The sequence below is a fragment of the Balaenoptera borealis genome, assembly GCF_965194805.1.
Source record: "Balaenoptera borealis genome assembly, chromosome: 2".
Lineage (NCBI taxonomy): Eukaryota > Metazoa > Chordata > Mammalia > Artiodactyla > Balaenopteridae > Balaenoptera > Balaenoptera borealis.
Genome location: NC_138867.1, coordinates 112,627,357 through 112,643,170, shown reverse-complemented (window position 1 = coordinate 112,643,170; position 15,814 = coordinate 112,627,357). Strand labels below are relative to the sequence as shown.

General features: G+C 50.6%; 1 protein-coding gene across 4 annotated transcripts in view; it reads left to right on the top strand.

Moving 5' to 3' along the window:
- The window catches only part of FSTL4 (follistatin like 4), a 717,999-nt gene that overhangs the window by 607,864 nt on the left and 94,321 nt on the right, over positions 1-15,814 (top strand). The window lies entirely within an intron of this gene.

Below are 15,814 nucleotides of genomic sequence, written 5' to 3'. Positions count from 1 at the left end.
CTTCAGAGGCAGGCAGCAGGTTCCTCTGTGACCTGGTGACAAAACCATGGCATGTCTGCTGGGATGGGGGCACCTCCTCCTGCCTGGGTCCCTCACCTTGTGCTAACAGGCATTTCGTGCCCCTCTGCTCCCAAATTATTTCTCAGAACTTGATGAGTGTCAACAGCTGTGTCTTGGCAAAGAGGTAAATGTCAGATGAGCCTTGTGAGACAGTGGTGTTTGTTTAGAGAAAACAGCCTTCTTGGTTAAAGGGGCTGTTTGTTCCTTGTGGGAAAAGATCAGACCCTTCCAGAGCAGAGTCCCGGGGCTCAGAGGACTAGAGTGGATGTGACAAACCCATGGTTCGATGGAGCTGAGCCCAGGTCAAGGTTCAGGGCAGGTCCTGCTGACCAGGCAGAATCAGCAGGCTGCACCCACGGCCAAAGTGACCCAGGCATCTGCTCAGAGAACCCCGGGGGCAGCCCTAGCCTGGGGCGTGAAGAAGGGACATCTTCTAGGACAGAAGGCCTCGACTCCGCCCCCAGGAGCCACTGCTGTGCCTTCATCTCCTCTCACAAGGGGAGTCCTATGGGGAGAAAACAATCCTACTGCTAATGGGATTAAAATACATTTTGAGTTTTCCAATCACATATTTCAGTTACTCTGTGAATGTTAACTGGAACAGTGCAACTGTGAGCTGGCAGGAAACCAGAACTGACAGCTTCTCCCCCAGACAGCCACAGGTTCCCCACCCCAGAGCACACAAGGATACACCAGGACTCCTCCGGGCCCCAAACGTTTAAGGAATGTCCGCCGTGCTCTCAGCCCTCAGAATGTGGCCTGGTGCTCCTGCCACTGCTCATCTGTCCCCATAGCAGTACGTGCCTTTGCACATGCTGTTTCCTCTGCTTGGAACCCCCTTCCTAGGTCCCACCCTTCCCCGTCCTCCTTCGAGGCTCAGCTTAAGTGTCCCCTGCTCAGGGTGACCTCCAAGGACACAGAACAGATGCCCCCCAAGCCTTTCCTTCACCACCCAAGTCTGTCCTCAGCTCCCTCTCCTGGACTTACTCATCTCCCGTTCCCCAAGCCATGCGGGGCCTGGCACATAGCGGGTGCTCCATGAATTCAGGCTGCAGGGGAAAAATAGGCACTGACCTTCCCAACCAGCCCCAGCACCTGAAAGGCCAGGCCTTGGCCTGACCTGCAGTCTTAGAGCCACGAAACCTAACCCCAGACCCAGGTTTGCCAGCCACTCATGTAGTGAAATCCTGGCCACTGCTGGGGCCAGAAGTCCTGATAAAACCCTACGGCCACACCTGCCTCTGACTGGCTCCCTTGAGACCCAACCCATCCCTGAAAAACCGAATACCAGGACTGGGGGCCTACCCAGTACCGACCCTGAACTGGTAACTCATGAAAAAAGAAAACTCCCTGGCCACTTTCCTCAGTCTCCAGTCCCATCACACTCTTCCACTTTTAGTCTCTTGTTCCAGTTATTCAGCTCAAATCTCAGGAGAGACCTGGACCAGGACTGCGGCAGCCTTTAGGGAGCTCAGGTGGGGAGTCCTGAAGAGCTGAGTTGCTTCACTTCTCTGAGTCTCAGTTTTCTCATCTGTACAATGGGAGTCAAAAGAGTACCTGTTTCATAGGGTTGTTCTGAGGGTTCAATGAGTATTGTGTTTATAGGACTCAGCCAAGTGCAAGGTGGGGATGCTCATTATTTTTATTATCACTATTATTGACCTCCTAAATCCAATCTATTTGGGAGCATTTCCTAGAAAGAGGGTTCCAGGCAACAGCCAGCAGGGGTCTTTCGGGGACTCTGAATTCATGACCTTCAAGTGGCCCTCAGGGCCATTAATGCAGATCACAAACACCAGGCAAATAGGAGAGCTAGCTGGCTCAGGGCTCTGGAGGCGTGGCTGGTGGAAGAGGCAGGAATCAGGTGGAAACCCCCCCCCCACCAAATCAGAGCATCCCAGTGTGTCCCAGACCGAGGGAAACAGTGTGCGGGCCTCTCTGCCCGCTACCAAGTGTTTACCTGTGTTGCACATGCCAGGCCGCTGGGATTCAGTGGTGAGCAAAACTAGATGTGGTTCCTGCTCTCGGAGAGCTTATAGTGTTTGGGGAGAGAGGCAGAAAAACAGTGGCTACTCCCTCTAGATAGGGTAGTTACAGGGTGAGGTGCCCCACTGAGAGATACCGTAAAGGAAGAGACCTAAAGGATGAGAAGGAGCCAGCCGAAGTCCAGGCCAAGGACACAGCCTATGCGAAGACCTGGAGCGGGAACAGCTCACTGTGTCCCAGGAACAGGAGGCAGGCTGCATGGCTGGGATGTAGTGGGGCAGGGAAGCTGTCAGCGGGCAGCTCTCGAAAGGAAGGAGGGTGGATTTTACACAGTGTGCGGTGGAGAGCTGCTTATTAAAGATCTCTGTGGCCCTGGGTAGGGCTTGGTTTGGGGGCATGGGGTGCCAGGCTCTGCGCTGGGCCCTGCGAGACCAGGCAGTCTCGGTCCCTGCCCCTGGGGAGCCCCCGCCTGATGGGAAGTGTCTTGGAGTCCTTCGGTGCTGGGGCCTTGGTGCAGCCACGTTTCAGGAGGAATTTTCAGAGCAGGTAGGGGATGAGTTTTATGCCTCATTTTCACCCACCTGGCCCAGTCCACCTCCCTCGTGGCATGGACCTTGGCTGGGAGTTTGAGATGCTTGCAGTAACTTGGCTCATGAATATTCATGCCTGGGCTCAAGGTAGAGAGCTCTGAGCTAACTGCAGCTGGGTGAGTGGGCAGGACTGAGTCTATGGCTTGAGACTTCAAGCCCTTCTTCCTGCCACTTTCCACGGGAGACAGCTTAAGCAATGTGGCTTCCGGTAGCCAGAGGGCACTGAAATGATTGGCCAGGGTCAGAGCGGGTAGCCAAATGTAGGCCTAGAAGGTGTTGCAGGTTGATTCGACCTCCTGAACTCAAGGGAGTCCCCTGTGTACATTTCCTTGGACGGCCATAGCAAAGTGCAGCAAGGTGGCTTGAAACAATGTAAAGTTATGCTCTCATAGCTCAGGAGGCCAGAAGTCTGAAATCAAGGTGTTGGCAGGACCATGCTCCCTCTGAAGTTTCTAGGACAGGATGCTTCCTGGCCTCTTCCAACTTCTGGTGGCTCCCGGCAATCCATGGCTGATAGCAGCACAGCTCCTGTCTCTGCTTTCATCTTCACGCGGCCTTCTCTTCTTTCTCTCTGTCTTTTCCTCTAAGTCATTGGATTTAGAGCCCACCCTACAACTGGGATGATTTCATCCTGAGACCTTTAAATAATTACATCTGCAAAGATCCTATCTTTAGATAAGGTTATATTCCGAGGTTCTGATGGACCTGAATTTGAGGGGGACACTGTTCAACCCACTGTAGCCCATAAGGAGGTGGGCCTGGCAGGGAGTTGGCGTGGGGTGCCTGCTGTGTGCTGTCTTGGCCCTCACAGGTGCTTGCCCTGTGGCACCTCCACGTCCCAGCCACTCTATGCTCTGTGACTCCCGTTGTCACCATGTTCTTAAATTCCTTTGGGTCCACTCAAGGAACCCCTGAACTTTCCAGGATACATGTGCACTGGCCAGCCCAGGCTCAGCCTGCACCTCCTCCCAGACTCCTGGAACCCAAGTTTGGCTACAGTCTAGGCCACTGGAAGTCCAGAGAACACACAATCAGCTCTAAAGAACTTCTCTACAGAAACTGACCTTCTTCTACACAAACCCCCAGCATCATAGCCACACTTGAATTACAGCCACACAGGATGAGCAGGTTGGCCAAGGCTGGGGAGAGGCTGGGGCCTCCCTCTGCATGAGGGTTTGACAGGTGTGCAGCTGCGTCTTCCGGAGATGATGCCCGTCACCCCCACCCTGGTCTGGGAGTCCGGGGGCCTGAGTTTCAGACCCAGCAAGGCCATCAGCGCCCTGTGTACCCGAGGCTCCCTTGGTTTACTTGTCCACAGGAGGAGCGGGGGACCAGATGGTCTTCAAGGGCACTTCCCTCCGTGATATCCTGAGCGGGAAGCACAGGCATGCCCCTGCCCAGCTGTCTGGGAGTAGCTGGAATCTTTGAGGTGAGAGTGATGTGCAGGCCTGTCACAAGCCCCCTCCAGAGAGGGCTACCCACCTCCAGCATGTCCCTCTGAGCCCAGCACCTGGTGCCCAGTCTTCTGCTGTGAACTTCCTCCCACCTCCGATGTTCCCCGAGGGGCTCCCGAGGCACCTCTTCTGGGATGGCCTCCCAGGGCAGGCAGGGGAACGGACCCTGGCTCCCTTAGACTGTGGTGGGGGAAAGTCATCATTGAACCCCATCTGAGTCATGACAGAACAGGCAGCGTAAGCTGGTGTTAGCCTTGATGGAATGTGGGAAAGAAAGATCCAGCAGAGGCAGAACCCTCCTGGAATGCTTGAGAACAGAAAGGCTGTCCATGTGGCCGGCAGGCAGGTGAGGTGTGGGGCTAAGAGTCAAGACCGCAGCCGAGGCGTGGCAGAAGTCGTGGTGAGCCAAGGAGGGCAGGAGCCTCTGCAAGAGTTACGCGAGGTCTTTCAAGGTCCCTTTTGCTCCAAACACACGTGCCATATCAGACGCAGGAGCTGCAGGGGAGGCAGGCTTTTGGACAGGGTGTGGGCACCTGGCCCTCCCATGAACTGGCACTTTTTAGCTCGCAGTTGTGAAACCTCTCAGTGCTTCCGAACATCACCGCACTAATTGCATCAGCCCAGCGGCGCTTTGCATAGGCCATGAGACCAGGTCCCCACGGATATGCTGGGGGCAACCCTGGAGGTGCCCATGCAAACCTCTTAAGGTTCCTGGGAAGAGTTGTCCCATCTGTGAAGTAGGCATGCCTTCCTGCTGTTTGAGGGCCCCGTGGTCCAGCACCCAGACACCCTCCCTCCTCCCAAGTGTAACTATTATCCTGCCTTTCTAATACCATAGAGTCATTTTGCCTGTTTTTGCACTTTATATCAGTGGAATCCTATAATATGGCCCTTTTGTGTATGGCTGCTTCCTCAAAACTGTGTTTGTGAGACTCATCTATTGAATTTCATCTGTAGCAGACGTTTGTTCCTTTTCATTGGTATATAATAGTCCATTGTAAGATTATACCACAGTTGATATACCTGGCTTGTTTCTGTTTTGGGGCAATTATAAATTATGTTCCTATGAACATTCTTGTGCAAGTCTTTGACATGCATTTCTGTGGGAAATATATCTTGGCAGTGCCATTGCCAGTCAGGAGTAACAAGGTATTGTCTGCTGGTTTTAAACATGCTCCTATTGTGAGACTGGGGACTTAGACCATGGGGGGGAGGTGGGGGATGGCCTTTAGCCTGTTCTCCTTTTTTTTCTCCTAAAAAACAGCACAAATAGCCCTTTCCTAGAGCGAGATATTAATAATCAGGGCATTCTGCAAAGGCACCTGTTCAGGGTCAGCTAGTGACATGCCCTTGAGAGGTCATAACTGCTCCCCCACCATAGTCTTGAGCCCCTGGGTGTTCCTGCAGGCCCCTCCCTGCCTTTGGGCCTGGGCCACTCTCCAGGAATCTGGATCATAGACTGAGGGCTCCCTGGGCCAAGGCAAAGGGATGTGAAGCAGCAGCCAGGAGAGGAGCCAGGGCCAGACAGACCTTCAGGGATTCTTTAGACAGCCACCTGCTCAGAGGACCCACCTGCCTTCCCTTCCCTCTCCCTCCCTTCCCTCCCCTCCCCTCCCCTCCCCTCCCCTCCATCGGGATCCAGCATCCAGCCAGCATGGCCCCTGCTGGCAGCCAGCCAAGAGGCGGGGCTGCAAGCACCCCCTGTGGCTCCCACCTTGGGGGACAAGAGATGCATTTCCCTCCTGGAGTAATATGCAGACCCCACTTAAAGGGGTTTCTCTCTGTTGACTTGAATTATGTTTAGTATAATGTTAGTCAGATATGTACAAACATAAAACTAGGTACACGTTCCTTATGAGTAAGAGCTCTTTTACAACCATAAAACTAAAACAAATTTATAAATGAAATAAAAACAAACTGCAAAACCAATAAACTTTAAATTAACAACATTAATTTAATGGAACAAATGATACTGTTTTCCTGAAACTAAATCAGCGCTCGCAGCATGATTCTGGGGCAGCCTGCTGCAGTTCTGTGAGGTTTTCTGCGACTTCACCGTATGCTGGGGGATGACTCAGCCCTCCCACCACTTTTCTCCATTCAGACCACTTCAAAACCTTCATCCCAGCAGTCTCTGGACCTGTCTGAGCCTCTGTTTGCTCATCTGTAAAATGGAGACAGTAATAGGATTTGTTGTGAGAATTAAGCCAGTTGATGCGTCTACAGCACAGAGCCAGGCTGGCCACAGGCGGGCGACCTCTGCAGCCACACAGGCCTCCATTCTCAGAAGGCCCCACGCTTGGTTCAATGCTCTGCTATCTCCATCTTGAAATTCTTGTTGCTTTTTTGAACAAAGGCCTTGCATTTTCATTTTGTACTGGGCCCCACAAATTACGTAGCCAGTTCTCTGCACGGCACAGAGCCAGGCACACCGTTGGCACTCAGTAATAGTTAGCTGCTGTTGCTGGCACCCTGTTCTTGTTATTAAATGCAATTCCTTTGTGATGTTTTCCTCTGAAGACAGTTTTATCTTCCCATTATTTAGTAGCGGTTGGAGAGGCCACCTCATGTGGGTAATTGTATTTGACTAATTCTTGGAGTTGCATGTGTGCTCTGGGGCGGGGACATGGGTCTGCTGACGGACGGGTTAGCATCTGTGATCACACGGGCAGGCTGAGCACAGTGACCTGTCCAGAGCCCTCTCACTCAGCACCAGACCACCAGACTCTGCTGACATTCAATCACTTTTATTGTAACTGGTACAAAATGGGGCCAGGCGGAATACTGCTATTTTCTTGAAACCTCTTAAGTAGGTGACCAGAGTTTAAGACAGCAGGTTATGGAGTTGAAGACACTCTAATGGATTAGAAGCTCACACAGAGTTGCTAATTTAATTTCCCTTTTTTATTGCTGTTCTCCTAAAAAACAGCACAAATAGCCCTTTCCCAGAGCGAGATATTAATAATCAGGGCATTCTGCAAGAGCAGGAAAGGGCATGAAGATTTCTCTCTTTGTCCCTGATTTCTTGAGGCTCTCAGCTGGCCCAGATAGGGGACAGACCCAGGGGACTAAGTGCTCAGAGTTCTAGGATGTTGAAATGGCACTCAGCTGCTGTCACCAGACTCAAGTAACATCCCTGCCTGCCCAGAGCACATCTCTGCAACAACCCTCCATCAGGCCCTGGCCACTGACCTTTGGTCTGCCAAAGGAAAAGGAACACTTAGGCCTCAAAGTGCAGGCATTAATATTCCACGTGCCCTCATCATGGAGGACTCTGTTCCCCAAGGAAAGTCAATCTTTCCTTGGAAGACACAGCAGGCTAAGGACTAAGTTTACTCCCTGAGCTTGATAATCAGACCTCAGGGCTAGTCTCCTGGTGGAGAGGCAAAAGAGACCTGTTCGTCAGTCGGCACGTCCCATGTATGCCCAACGTCATGCTTGACGGGGCAGGAATGGGACTGAGGAGCGGATGTGGACCCTCCCATCGGTGTCCCCTGTCAGCACTGGAGTGGTTTTCCTCCTTCCACCACCTGAAACCTGGGTTTCCCTTTGGCTCCCCAAAGGCGTAGGGACAAGGAAAGACAGCGAGGGACATCTTTGCAGCTGTTTTTTTCCAACAAGCCAACCCTTCCCAGGCCTGCTGGATTCCTGCAACCTCGGGGTCAGACGAGCCTCCGAGGTCATCAGTGGCCAGCGTGCCCTGTTCTGTACACCTGTGGGAGCGTCACCAATTTCTGCAGGCAGATCCCCCAGGGCCCCAAGCAGCTCCCACTGATACCAAGCAGGGTTCTTGGGCTTTCCCAATCAATAGAAATTGACTAGAGGCCACACAAGAAATTCAGACAAGGCTTTACTGGGGCCCCTGCTGCAGCAGGGGGGGAGCGAGAGCAAACAACAGGTTCCCTTGCAACACTGCAGCAAAGGGTCCCAGGTTCCAGCCTGTCTCACCACCTCAATCCAGGGGAGCCACAGGCACAGGGAAGCCACAGCTGGGCTGCACAGGGCCCCCTGCCTGAGGACTCTGGAGCTGTGCTGTCCAGTATGGTAGCCACTAGCTCCATGTGGACGCCAAGCCCCTGAAATGAGGCTTGTCCAGAGTGAGATGTGCACACCAGATTTTGAAGCCTTATATGGGAAGAGAAAGTAAAATATCTCATTACATTCTCCTATCTGACTTTTGTATTGATTACATGTTGAAATGATATTTTAGATATATTGAGTTAAATAAAGTATATTAGCGGAATTAGTAGCCCCTGTTTCTTTTTACTTTATGTGGCTGCTAGAACATTTAAATCTGCTAGGTGGTTTGCATTGCATTACATTCCCACTAGACAGCACTGCTGTAGAGAGGACAGGGGAAATATCTAAAAAGTCAACCAGGAAGATCAGAATTCTGACAAGGGAAGAAGTCTCCCCAACAGACCCACAGCAGGCTATTTCCCGAACCCTGGCCCTCGAAGGCCTCCTGCACCTGCTCCTGAAGTGAGGACGTGCTGGTGGGAACTCTGGCCAAGAGGTCCCCAAAGGGGGAAACCAGAGGCTGTGCTATTACAAATATGATCAGGGCCAGAAAGTCACACTAGGTTTTCAGGGGCCACCTGAGTACTAACATAGATGGTCCAAGTTTTCATAGTCTCTTCTGAGTCTTAGAGCAAAACCTGGAGAAACAGTCACAGATCTGCTGCCACATTAGTGCCTACAGACGTTCACCACTCGTGGTATCGTCTTTAGTGCTGACGCAGTGCAGTCGTTTGCAGACTAATAAATCGGAAGAGTTATTATTCCTTTAAAATGCAAGCATATCTGGGGTATCCACTTAACGACACACATGGAATAAATTACTTTTAGATGACACTTTTTAATTGAATTGAACTAACAGCTTAGTAATATGTTGCAATAAGAAGAATATTAGGATGATTAAAAGATCTGAAAACTCTTGTGAAATTAAATGATTAAACATAATGCTGAGTAAATGAACAAGCCTGTGTATATTAATCAGTTGTGGGCCTCAGCAAATGGCCGTGTAACTAAATGCTCATTACGGCCCTCAACACGCATGAGTACCCACGCTCTCCAGGCCAGCTCTCCATCACGCACTCCTTACCGCCACCCTGGGCAAGCTTTTTCCACAGATAAACAATACGCTAGTCATTTAGTGAGTGTGATTGGTGGCAAGAGCTATTGCTTCTTGGCAGACACGCATTCCTTCAGTTGCGGGCTTCGAGGAACGGCCACGTAGTTCATTTTCTGTCTTTGTTTTTAACTAAAATGAAACTTTTTTTTTTTAATAATTTTTTAAATTTATTTATTTATTTTTATTTTTGGCTGCCTTGGGTCTTTGTTGCTGCGTGCGGGCTTTTCTCTGGTTGCATCGAGTGGGGGCTACTCTTTGTTGCGGTTTGCGGGCTTCTCATTGGGTGGCTTCTCTTGTTGCAGAGCACGGGCTCTAGGCGCACGGGCTTCAGTAGTTGTGGCACTTGGGCTCAGCAGTTGTGGCTCACGGGCTCTAGAGCTCAGGCTCGGTAGTTGTGGCACACGGGCTTAGTTGCTCCAAGGCACGTGGGATCTTCCCGGACCAGGGCTCGAACCCGTGTCCCCTGCACTGGCAGGCGGATTCTTAACCGCTGCGCCACCAGGGAAGTCCCTAAAATGAAACTTAAAGTGGCAAAATTTATTAGAATTCTGGCTTCTATTCTGTTCCTGGGAATTGACCCTTTCTGAGATGTCTCTGTTTCCCGTTAACCCTGTCACCTCCATGTGCTTGAGGTCATTTCCTCAGGACTGTTAGTTAGCTATGTTGCTCTTAGGAAGCAGAGGGTGGAAATGTCACACTAGAAAAAAGTGCTGATTCCCAGGGCTCCATGGCCAATGCTGGCTGGCCTGGGGGGAGGAGAAGCAAGCAGCTCCCGGGTGGGGCGTGTCCCAGGAGGGCATCTCCCGGCTCACTCCATCCACCCCACCTCTCAGCCAGCACCTCACAGGTGCCTTTTATGTGACCTAGAAAACTGATTAACTTCCTTTCTTGGCTCATCCCCCGCCTGCCCAGAGATAACACAGGTAATATCTGATTGTATAAATCTTTCATGCCCAAGTCGCGCTCATAATTAGTTGCATAAAAATTCAGGTTACGACTCAGGCTGTTATTAGGAAACATGAAAACAGTGAAAAGTGGTTTCGCTCGCTAATAAAAACTCTCAAGGTCTCTGTTACAGAGAACAGAAGGGACATGGTATCTCATTAAGTGTAACATTCAATTCAGCGGAGAACCTCACATGCTGGACGTGATACTGAATATATTTTTAAAAAATAAAAATAAAAGCCCCAGCCACTGCTGGCAGGTCTGTGCTCCCCTCTTCCCTGCACTGCCGTGATGGCCTCCCCAGGACCCCTTCCTTCAGCGGAGCTAAGAGCCTCGTGCTTCCTAAACCAATGCTGCAAGAAGCCCAGCAGAGGCATCTTCTCAAATGAAAATATATTTCCCAAACCAAAGTGCTGACCCACCCAGTTTTGCAGCACATCACATTGGAAAATAATACAGTGGAATTCCATTAAGCCGATGGCTCCTAAGGAACAAGTCAGCTTTCTGAAGTTTCCAGATAAAGCATTGCAGTTGTTTCAGTGGTTTAGTGTAATTGACTACCAAGAGCGCTGGATTCACCTTCCCCAATTTATCTTTCCCCAAATTCAGAGCCATAGGAAGGAATCACATTCCCATAATTAACCGGGAGACCAGAGGCTCCTCAAGGCAGGGGTTGGCAGGCTTTCTTCCCCTCTGCAGACACTGTCCCTCCCTCTGGCCCAGCTCAGGCCTGGAAGCCCAGCTCATGAAGAAGCACTTGCTAGACTCCATTTAGAATGTGAGACGCCCCTCAGAGAGCCAAGGGGTTGAACTCCAAGGACGGGAGTAAATTTTCCCTGAGGTGACCAGTCCTGCTGACCCAGGCCCACTATGAATTATTAAACTTGCCCTTTCTAGATGGACCATGCCTACTCAACCCTCGATCCAGCAATTCAAGCGGACTGGGCTTTGGGTAATTTGGGATATTTTACGTGCTGCCAGGCAGGGAAGTGCAGGGTGGCGGTGGCCTGTGCCTCATGGAATCCCAGCCCCTATGTTGTCATCTGCAGCACAGAGTCAGACCCTCACCTCAGCAGATGTCACTCCTTACTTTTCTCCAGGGCAGAAATGCTGAAAAGACTAATTTGTCAAAACTCTGAAAGCCACAGGCTTGAGCCAACAAGGAGAAAAGCAATCAAGACTTTGTCATCAGAGGAGGCAGACGGCCCCAGTGTCCTATCAAATTTAGTTCAAAATGTATTTCACCATTATCGTAACTATGCCCTTCAGCTGCCACGTCGTTTCTGGAATGGAGCGCTAATACATTCTGTGGCATAGTCTCTTTATGGGGAGGACGGGATCCCGGTGCCCGTTGACAGAGAGAGAATAATAGCATACTGCAACAGAACATTTTTGAAATGCTAATGCATGCTCCCCGCAACTTAATTTTATTTTTTTCTTATTGGCTTTTTTATATGACATTTCACAGTCCTGTAGCCTCAATAGCTAGATTGGCATCGTAAAAGTGACAACACAGTGATTTAAGGAGGAGAGTCCATCAGAGCGAAATGGATGGTATGCTTTGAAAGTATCAGTTTAGCCCCTCTTACCTGGGGTCAATGTTCATTTTCAGTACATCATTAAAGCATCCTGTTAAATCACTCAGAGAGTGGCTGTGCTCATCTTCCCCGTCTCCATGTTGGATTAGGGAGATAACGAAGGGGAACCCTACAGGAAGGGCCATGTTAGGCACCCACACTCTATTGAGTTGGGGGCTACCAGGGAAGTCTGACCTGAATTCAAGACTTGGAGAGGGATGGAGAGAGAGAAGACAGCCAGGTATGTGGGCATTTAGGTTTCCAGCCAGAAATTGGTAATGAGGGACTGATGGCATCAAATGCAGCCTCCTCTCTTCATCAGCTTTACAAGCATGGTGTTCACCAAACCAATTATCATAAAAGTTCAAGCAGCAGTCAACTCTGTGGCCCATAACCCAACAAGATGAGAGAGGACACATTACCGTGCCTTGTAGAAATCTGTAGATCCCAAAGTCAGCTCAAAGGCAAACACATTAACAGGTCCAGAAAATCTTAGATGGAGCAGAGCAAAGGCCTCACCTCTGGTGAGGGCTTGGACCAGAGCATCAGGCTGATTGAAAACTCCCACAGCATGAATTCCTAAGAACTCATCCCTCAAATCCAACTTCTCCCATCCTGATGCCAAATTCTGATGCCTTTGAACTTGAACCTGAGCCTGTTTGTACGTGAGACCCTGAAACAGTGATACTCCCAAGGGCTTTCTTTCATTTTCTTTTTGCAATGTCTTTTTTGTTTCAAAGTAGTATATGCTAACTTTACACAATTGCGTATTAAGTTGAAGGATAACCCCTCCCCAAACCCACTGACCCCCAGTTCTGTGCTTCAGGGACAACCTCCATTGACAAATTGCTGGGACCCATCTAGGCTTTCCTTCCTGCATGTACAAACACCCGCAGAGGTATTTTTGTGACCTAGGATCAGAATCTACACATTGTTTTACAACTTGCTTTTCTCACTTAAAACCACATCAAGTCAGTACAAACAGTACCTGGATCCTTCCAATAGCTGTATAATATTCTATTGGGGGCTGAAACAGTGTATTTAGCCACTCCCCTGGTGATGGGCATCAGGTTGTTCTTAGTTTTTCATTATCACAAACAATACTGCAATCAGCATCATTGGTCAGAGACATCTTTGCACATAAATACACCGTCAAATAAATTCACAGAGGCTTCTGGAGGGACCTGACTTTGCAGGTACCTGCCAGCTCCTCCAAAAGTGACAGGCTCTCGTCTCTGTATCTTATGGTTTCCAAAGTTAGGAAAAGACTAAACAGCCCACTCTCTCCTCCCTATCTTGGAATGAGGAGGGAGGCAACTGGGATTTGCACTTAGAATTTGCTCCTGAGAAGCTGGGCTACAAAGATAAATAAACCATGCCTCCACCGCCTCCAGATTGACCTACAGAGGCCTCAGAAGTCCCTGGGTCTCTTCAGTCATCCAGGAACTCATATGCATCAGCCCAGCTTCTCAAACCAACTCCCGTGGCAGGCAGTGGTGGCTTACAGACTCCTGCCCCCCAAAAACAACAGCACAGAAAGTGGGGTAGATGGAGCTCTGGGTGTTGCCATGAAACTATCCACCAGTGAAAAGGCACAACTTTGACCAGATCCGCGTTTAAAAACCCAAAGTCTTCTGCACTGTAGCCTGGTGACCACAGAGCTCAGACCACAGCAGATGAAGCTCCAAGGAGGAGTGAATGCAGCCTCTGTTCTCGGTGAGCAGTGCTCCTTCTAAGGCCTGTTGAGTGGATTTATCCTGAGTTATCCTTATGTTCTGATTACCAACCCAGATGTCTCTGACATCTAGGTTTCCAAAGTGAAGCCCTCTTTAAAGCTTGAGTTATGATCATCTGGACTTTTCAGAAATTACTGCATATTGGCTACAATTTTATTTAAGCCCATTGAACTGGCTTTGCCTTTTTTTCTTTAAATGCGAAATTGCTCACTTTCAACCCAAGGGCTGGTGCTAGTGAAAGCAAATTCCTCCCCAAGTTGCTGGCAGACACGGCACATCAATGATACTGTTCTTTCCTGCTGAGCCTGGATGTAGCCCAGACTCCTTCTCAACGCGACCAATTAGATCTGGTGCAGACACTGAACCACCCGCCACCCCTGCTGCCACAGGCACGGGAGGCTGACCAAGATGTGAGAGGTGAAAGCTGGCGTCCCAACGTCACACCAACACCTGTGGTGCCCAGATTACACACACTTACTTTGTTTAATTTTTTAAAGTTTTTTTAAATTTAATTTAATTTTTTAATTAAAAACAAAAACTTAGAGGACTAATTTAGGGCTGCCAAATTTTCATTTGGCCAAGTAATGACTCGTAGCTTCTACAATTACCACAGCATCATAAAAAAAGGGTGTAAGTCAGAAAGGAAATAATTTCAGACTAAAGGAAGGGCTACTGGCAGCCTCATAGTAACAGCAAGAACATCACACACACACACACACACACACACACACTCACTCCTCACCGCCCTCCAGAGAAGATGTCTTCCACAGGACAGCACTGGCTCTCAGACCAGAGTTTGATCTGGTGCCACATCTGGAGGAAAACATCTGGATGCCAGGTGGACTTCCTGGCTCTGTGCAGGCGCTGGCACTGGGCCCTCACAGCATCACCCCACCCGGGTTGGGCCTGACATCTCCCTCCGCTGGTTTGGCTGGTGGAGGGGAGGGTCTCTCCCCTCCCAGCCAGCCTGCTTTCATGCTGCAAACAGCTGGCTTCTCAGCCATGTCAGTCCTCATCAGCTTGGGAGCAGTGCATGGGGGCAGGCGGCCGCCGAGGGAGTGGGTGGGCCAATCAGTGAGTTAGAAGGACCTGGCACCGTGACCTTTCATCTGTCATGAGAGCTCCTGGATCCTGAGACAAGCACAAAGGAGGGATGCAAGTGTTACCTGGAGGGTTAGAGCATCATTTGATTGAATGCTAGCATTTAACCTGTTGGTTTACAGATAGTTGGAAAACAAAAATGGCTTTTGAAAATACAGGTGAAGCTTCCAGAGCCTGTGATGCAATCTAGGAAGCCAAACAGCAGCTCTGATACTGTTTGGAGCCAAGTGTGGGGTGACACAGCCTGGGAATCCTTAGCACACAGCGCTTGAGGTGCACGTGAGCTGAAGTGTGGGGTGTTAGCTGTACTCCCCAGGAAAGCATCCTTCAGGAGCAGAAAGGGAAGCTGCTTGCCAGAAGGAGCCCTTGGCCCTTCGCACCCCAGCCAGGCCACTGAAATGTGGAGCTTGGGGAAGTTTGCCTCCTGCGTCTAATGACCTTATTCCTGGAAGCTCCCATTCTGATCTCTAGACCCCTCCTTTGCCCCTAGCAAACCAAATTCCCCCACAGCTGGAAAGATCTAGGTGTCTCCTCAGTGTTAATGACTAATAGCTCTGATAGGCACTGTCTTTCCAGGTGAGTTTCAATTGCAAAATGACCCTTCAGTGATGGACCCATGTATCCATTGGCAGGAGGGCAACACTGAGTCCTTCCCCACCCCAGGCACTGAGGCCTCACTGTGCCCTCAGTGTCTTCCTCCGAAGGACACCCACTCTGACCATCCAGGGTGTCAGGGAGAGGACCCCCCCACTCTGAGACCCTGGGCCTGTTGCTTCGCCTCATTTGCCCACGGCGTCCTCATCTGTGAGATGGGCAAATGCTCCCCTCCCGGGCCTCCCCACGGGGTGATGTGACCCTGGATGTACAAGTGTTTTGTGATGAAGTGGTGTCCTTTCTGCCACTGCCCGGTTAACCGCAGCCCCAGGATGCCCTCTCACCCGCCCTGTGGGCCTCGTGGGCCTGGGCTCAGGGAGGGACCCTCGCAGCCACTGCAGACATGCTGGTCTTTGACAGGCGGTGGGTCTGCCACCTTCTGACAGTTAACACCCAACTCCTTCGGCACCTGTCGATTCCGATTCCGTGCTTGCCCCGTGGCCACCTCCGAACCCGGCCCCCAGAATCTTGTTAGACTGTAGGGTGCCTGAGCCAGCTCTGTGCTCCTCCCCCTCCCCTGGTCTCTTGTCTTTCACTCCTTCCCTCCCCCTCCCCAACAGGACCTATCAAATCAAAA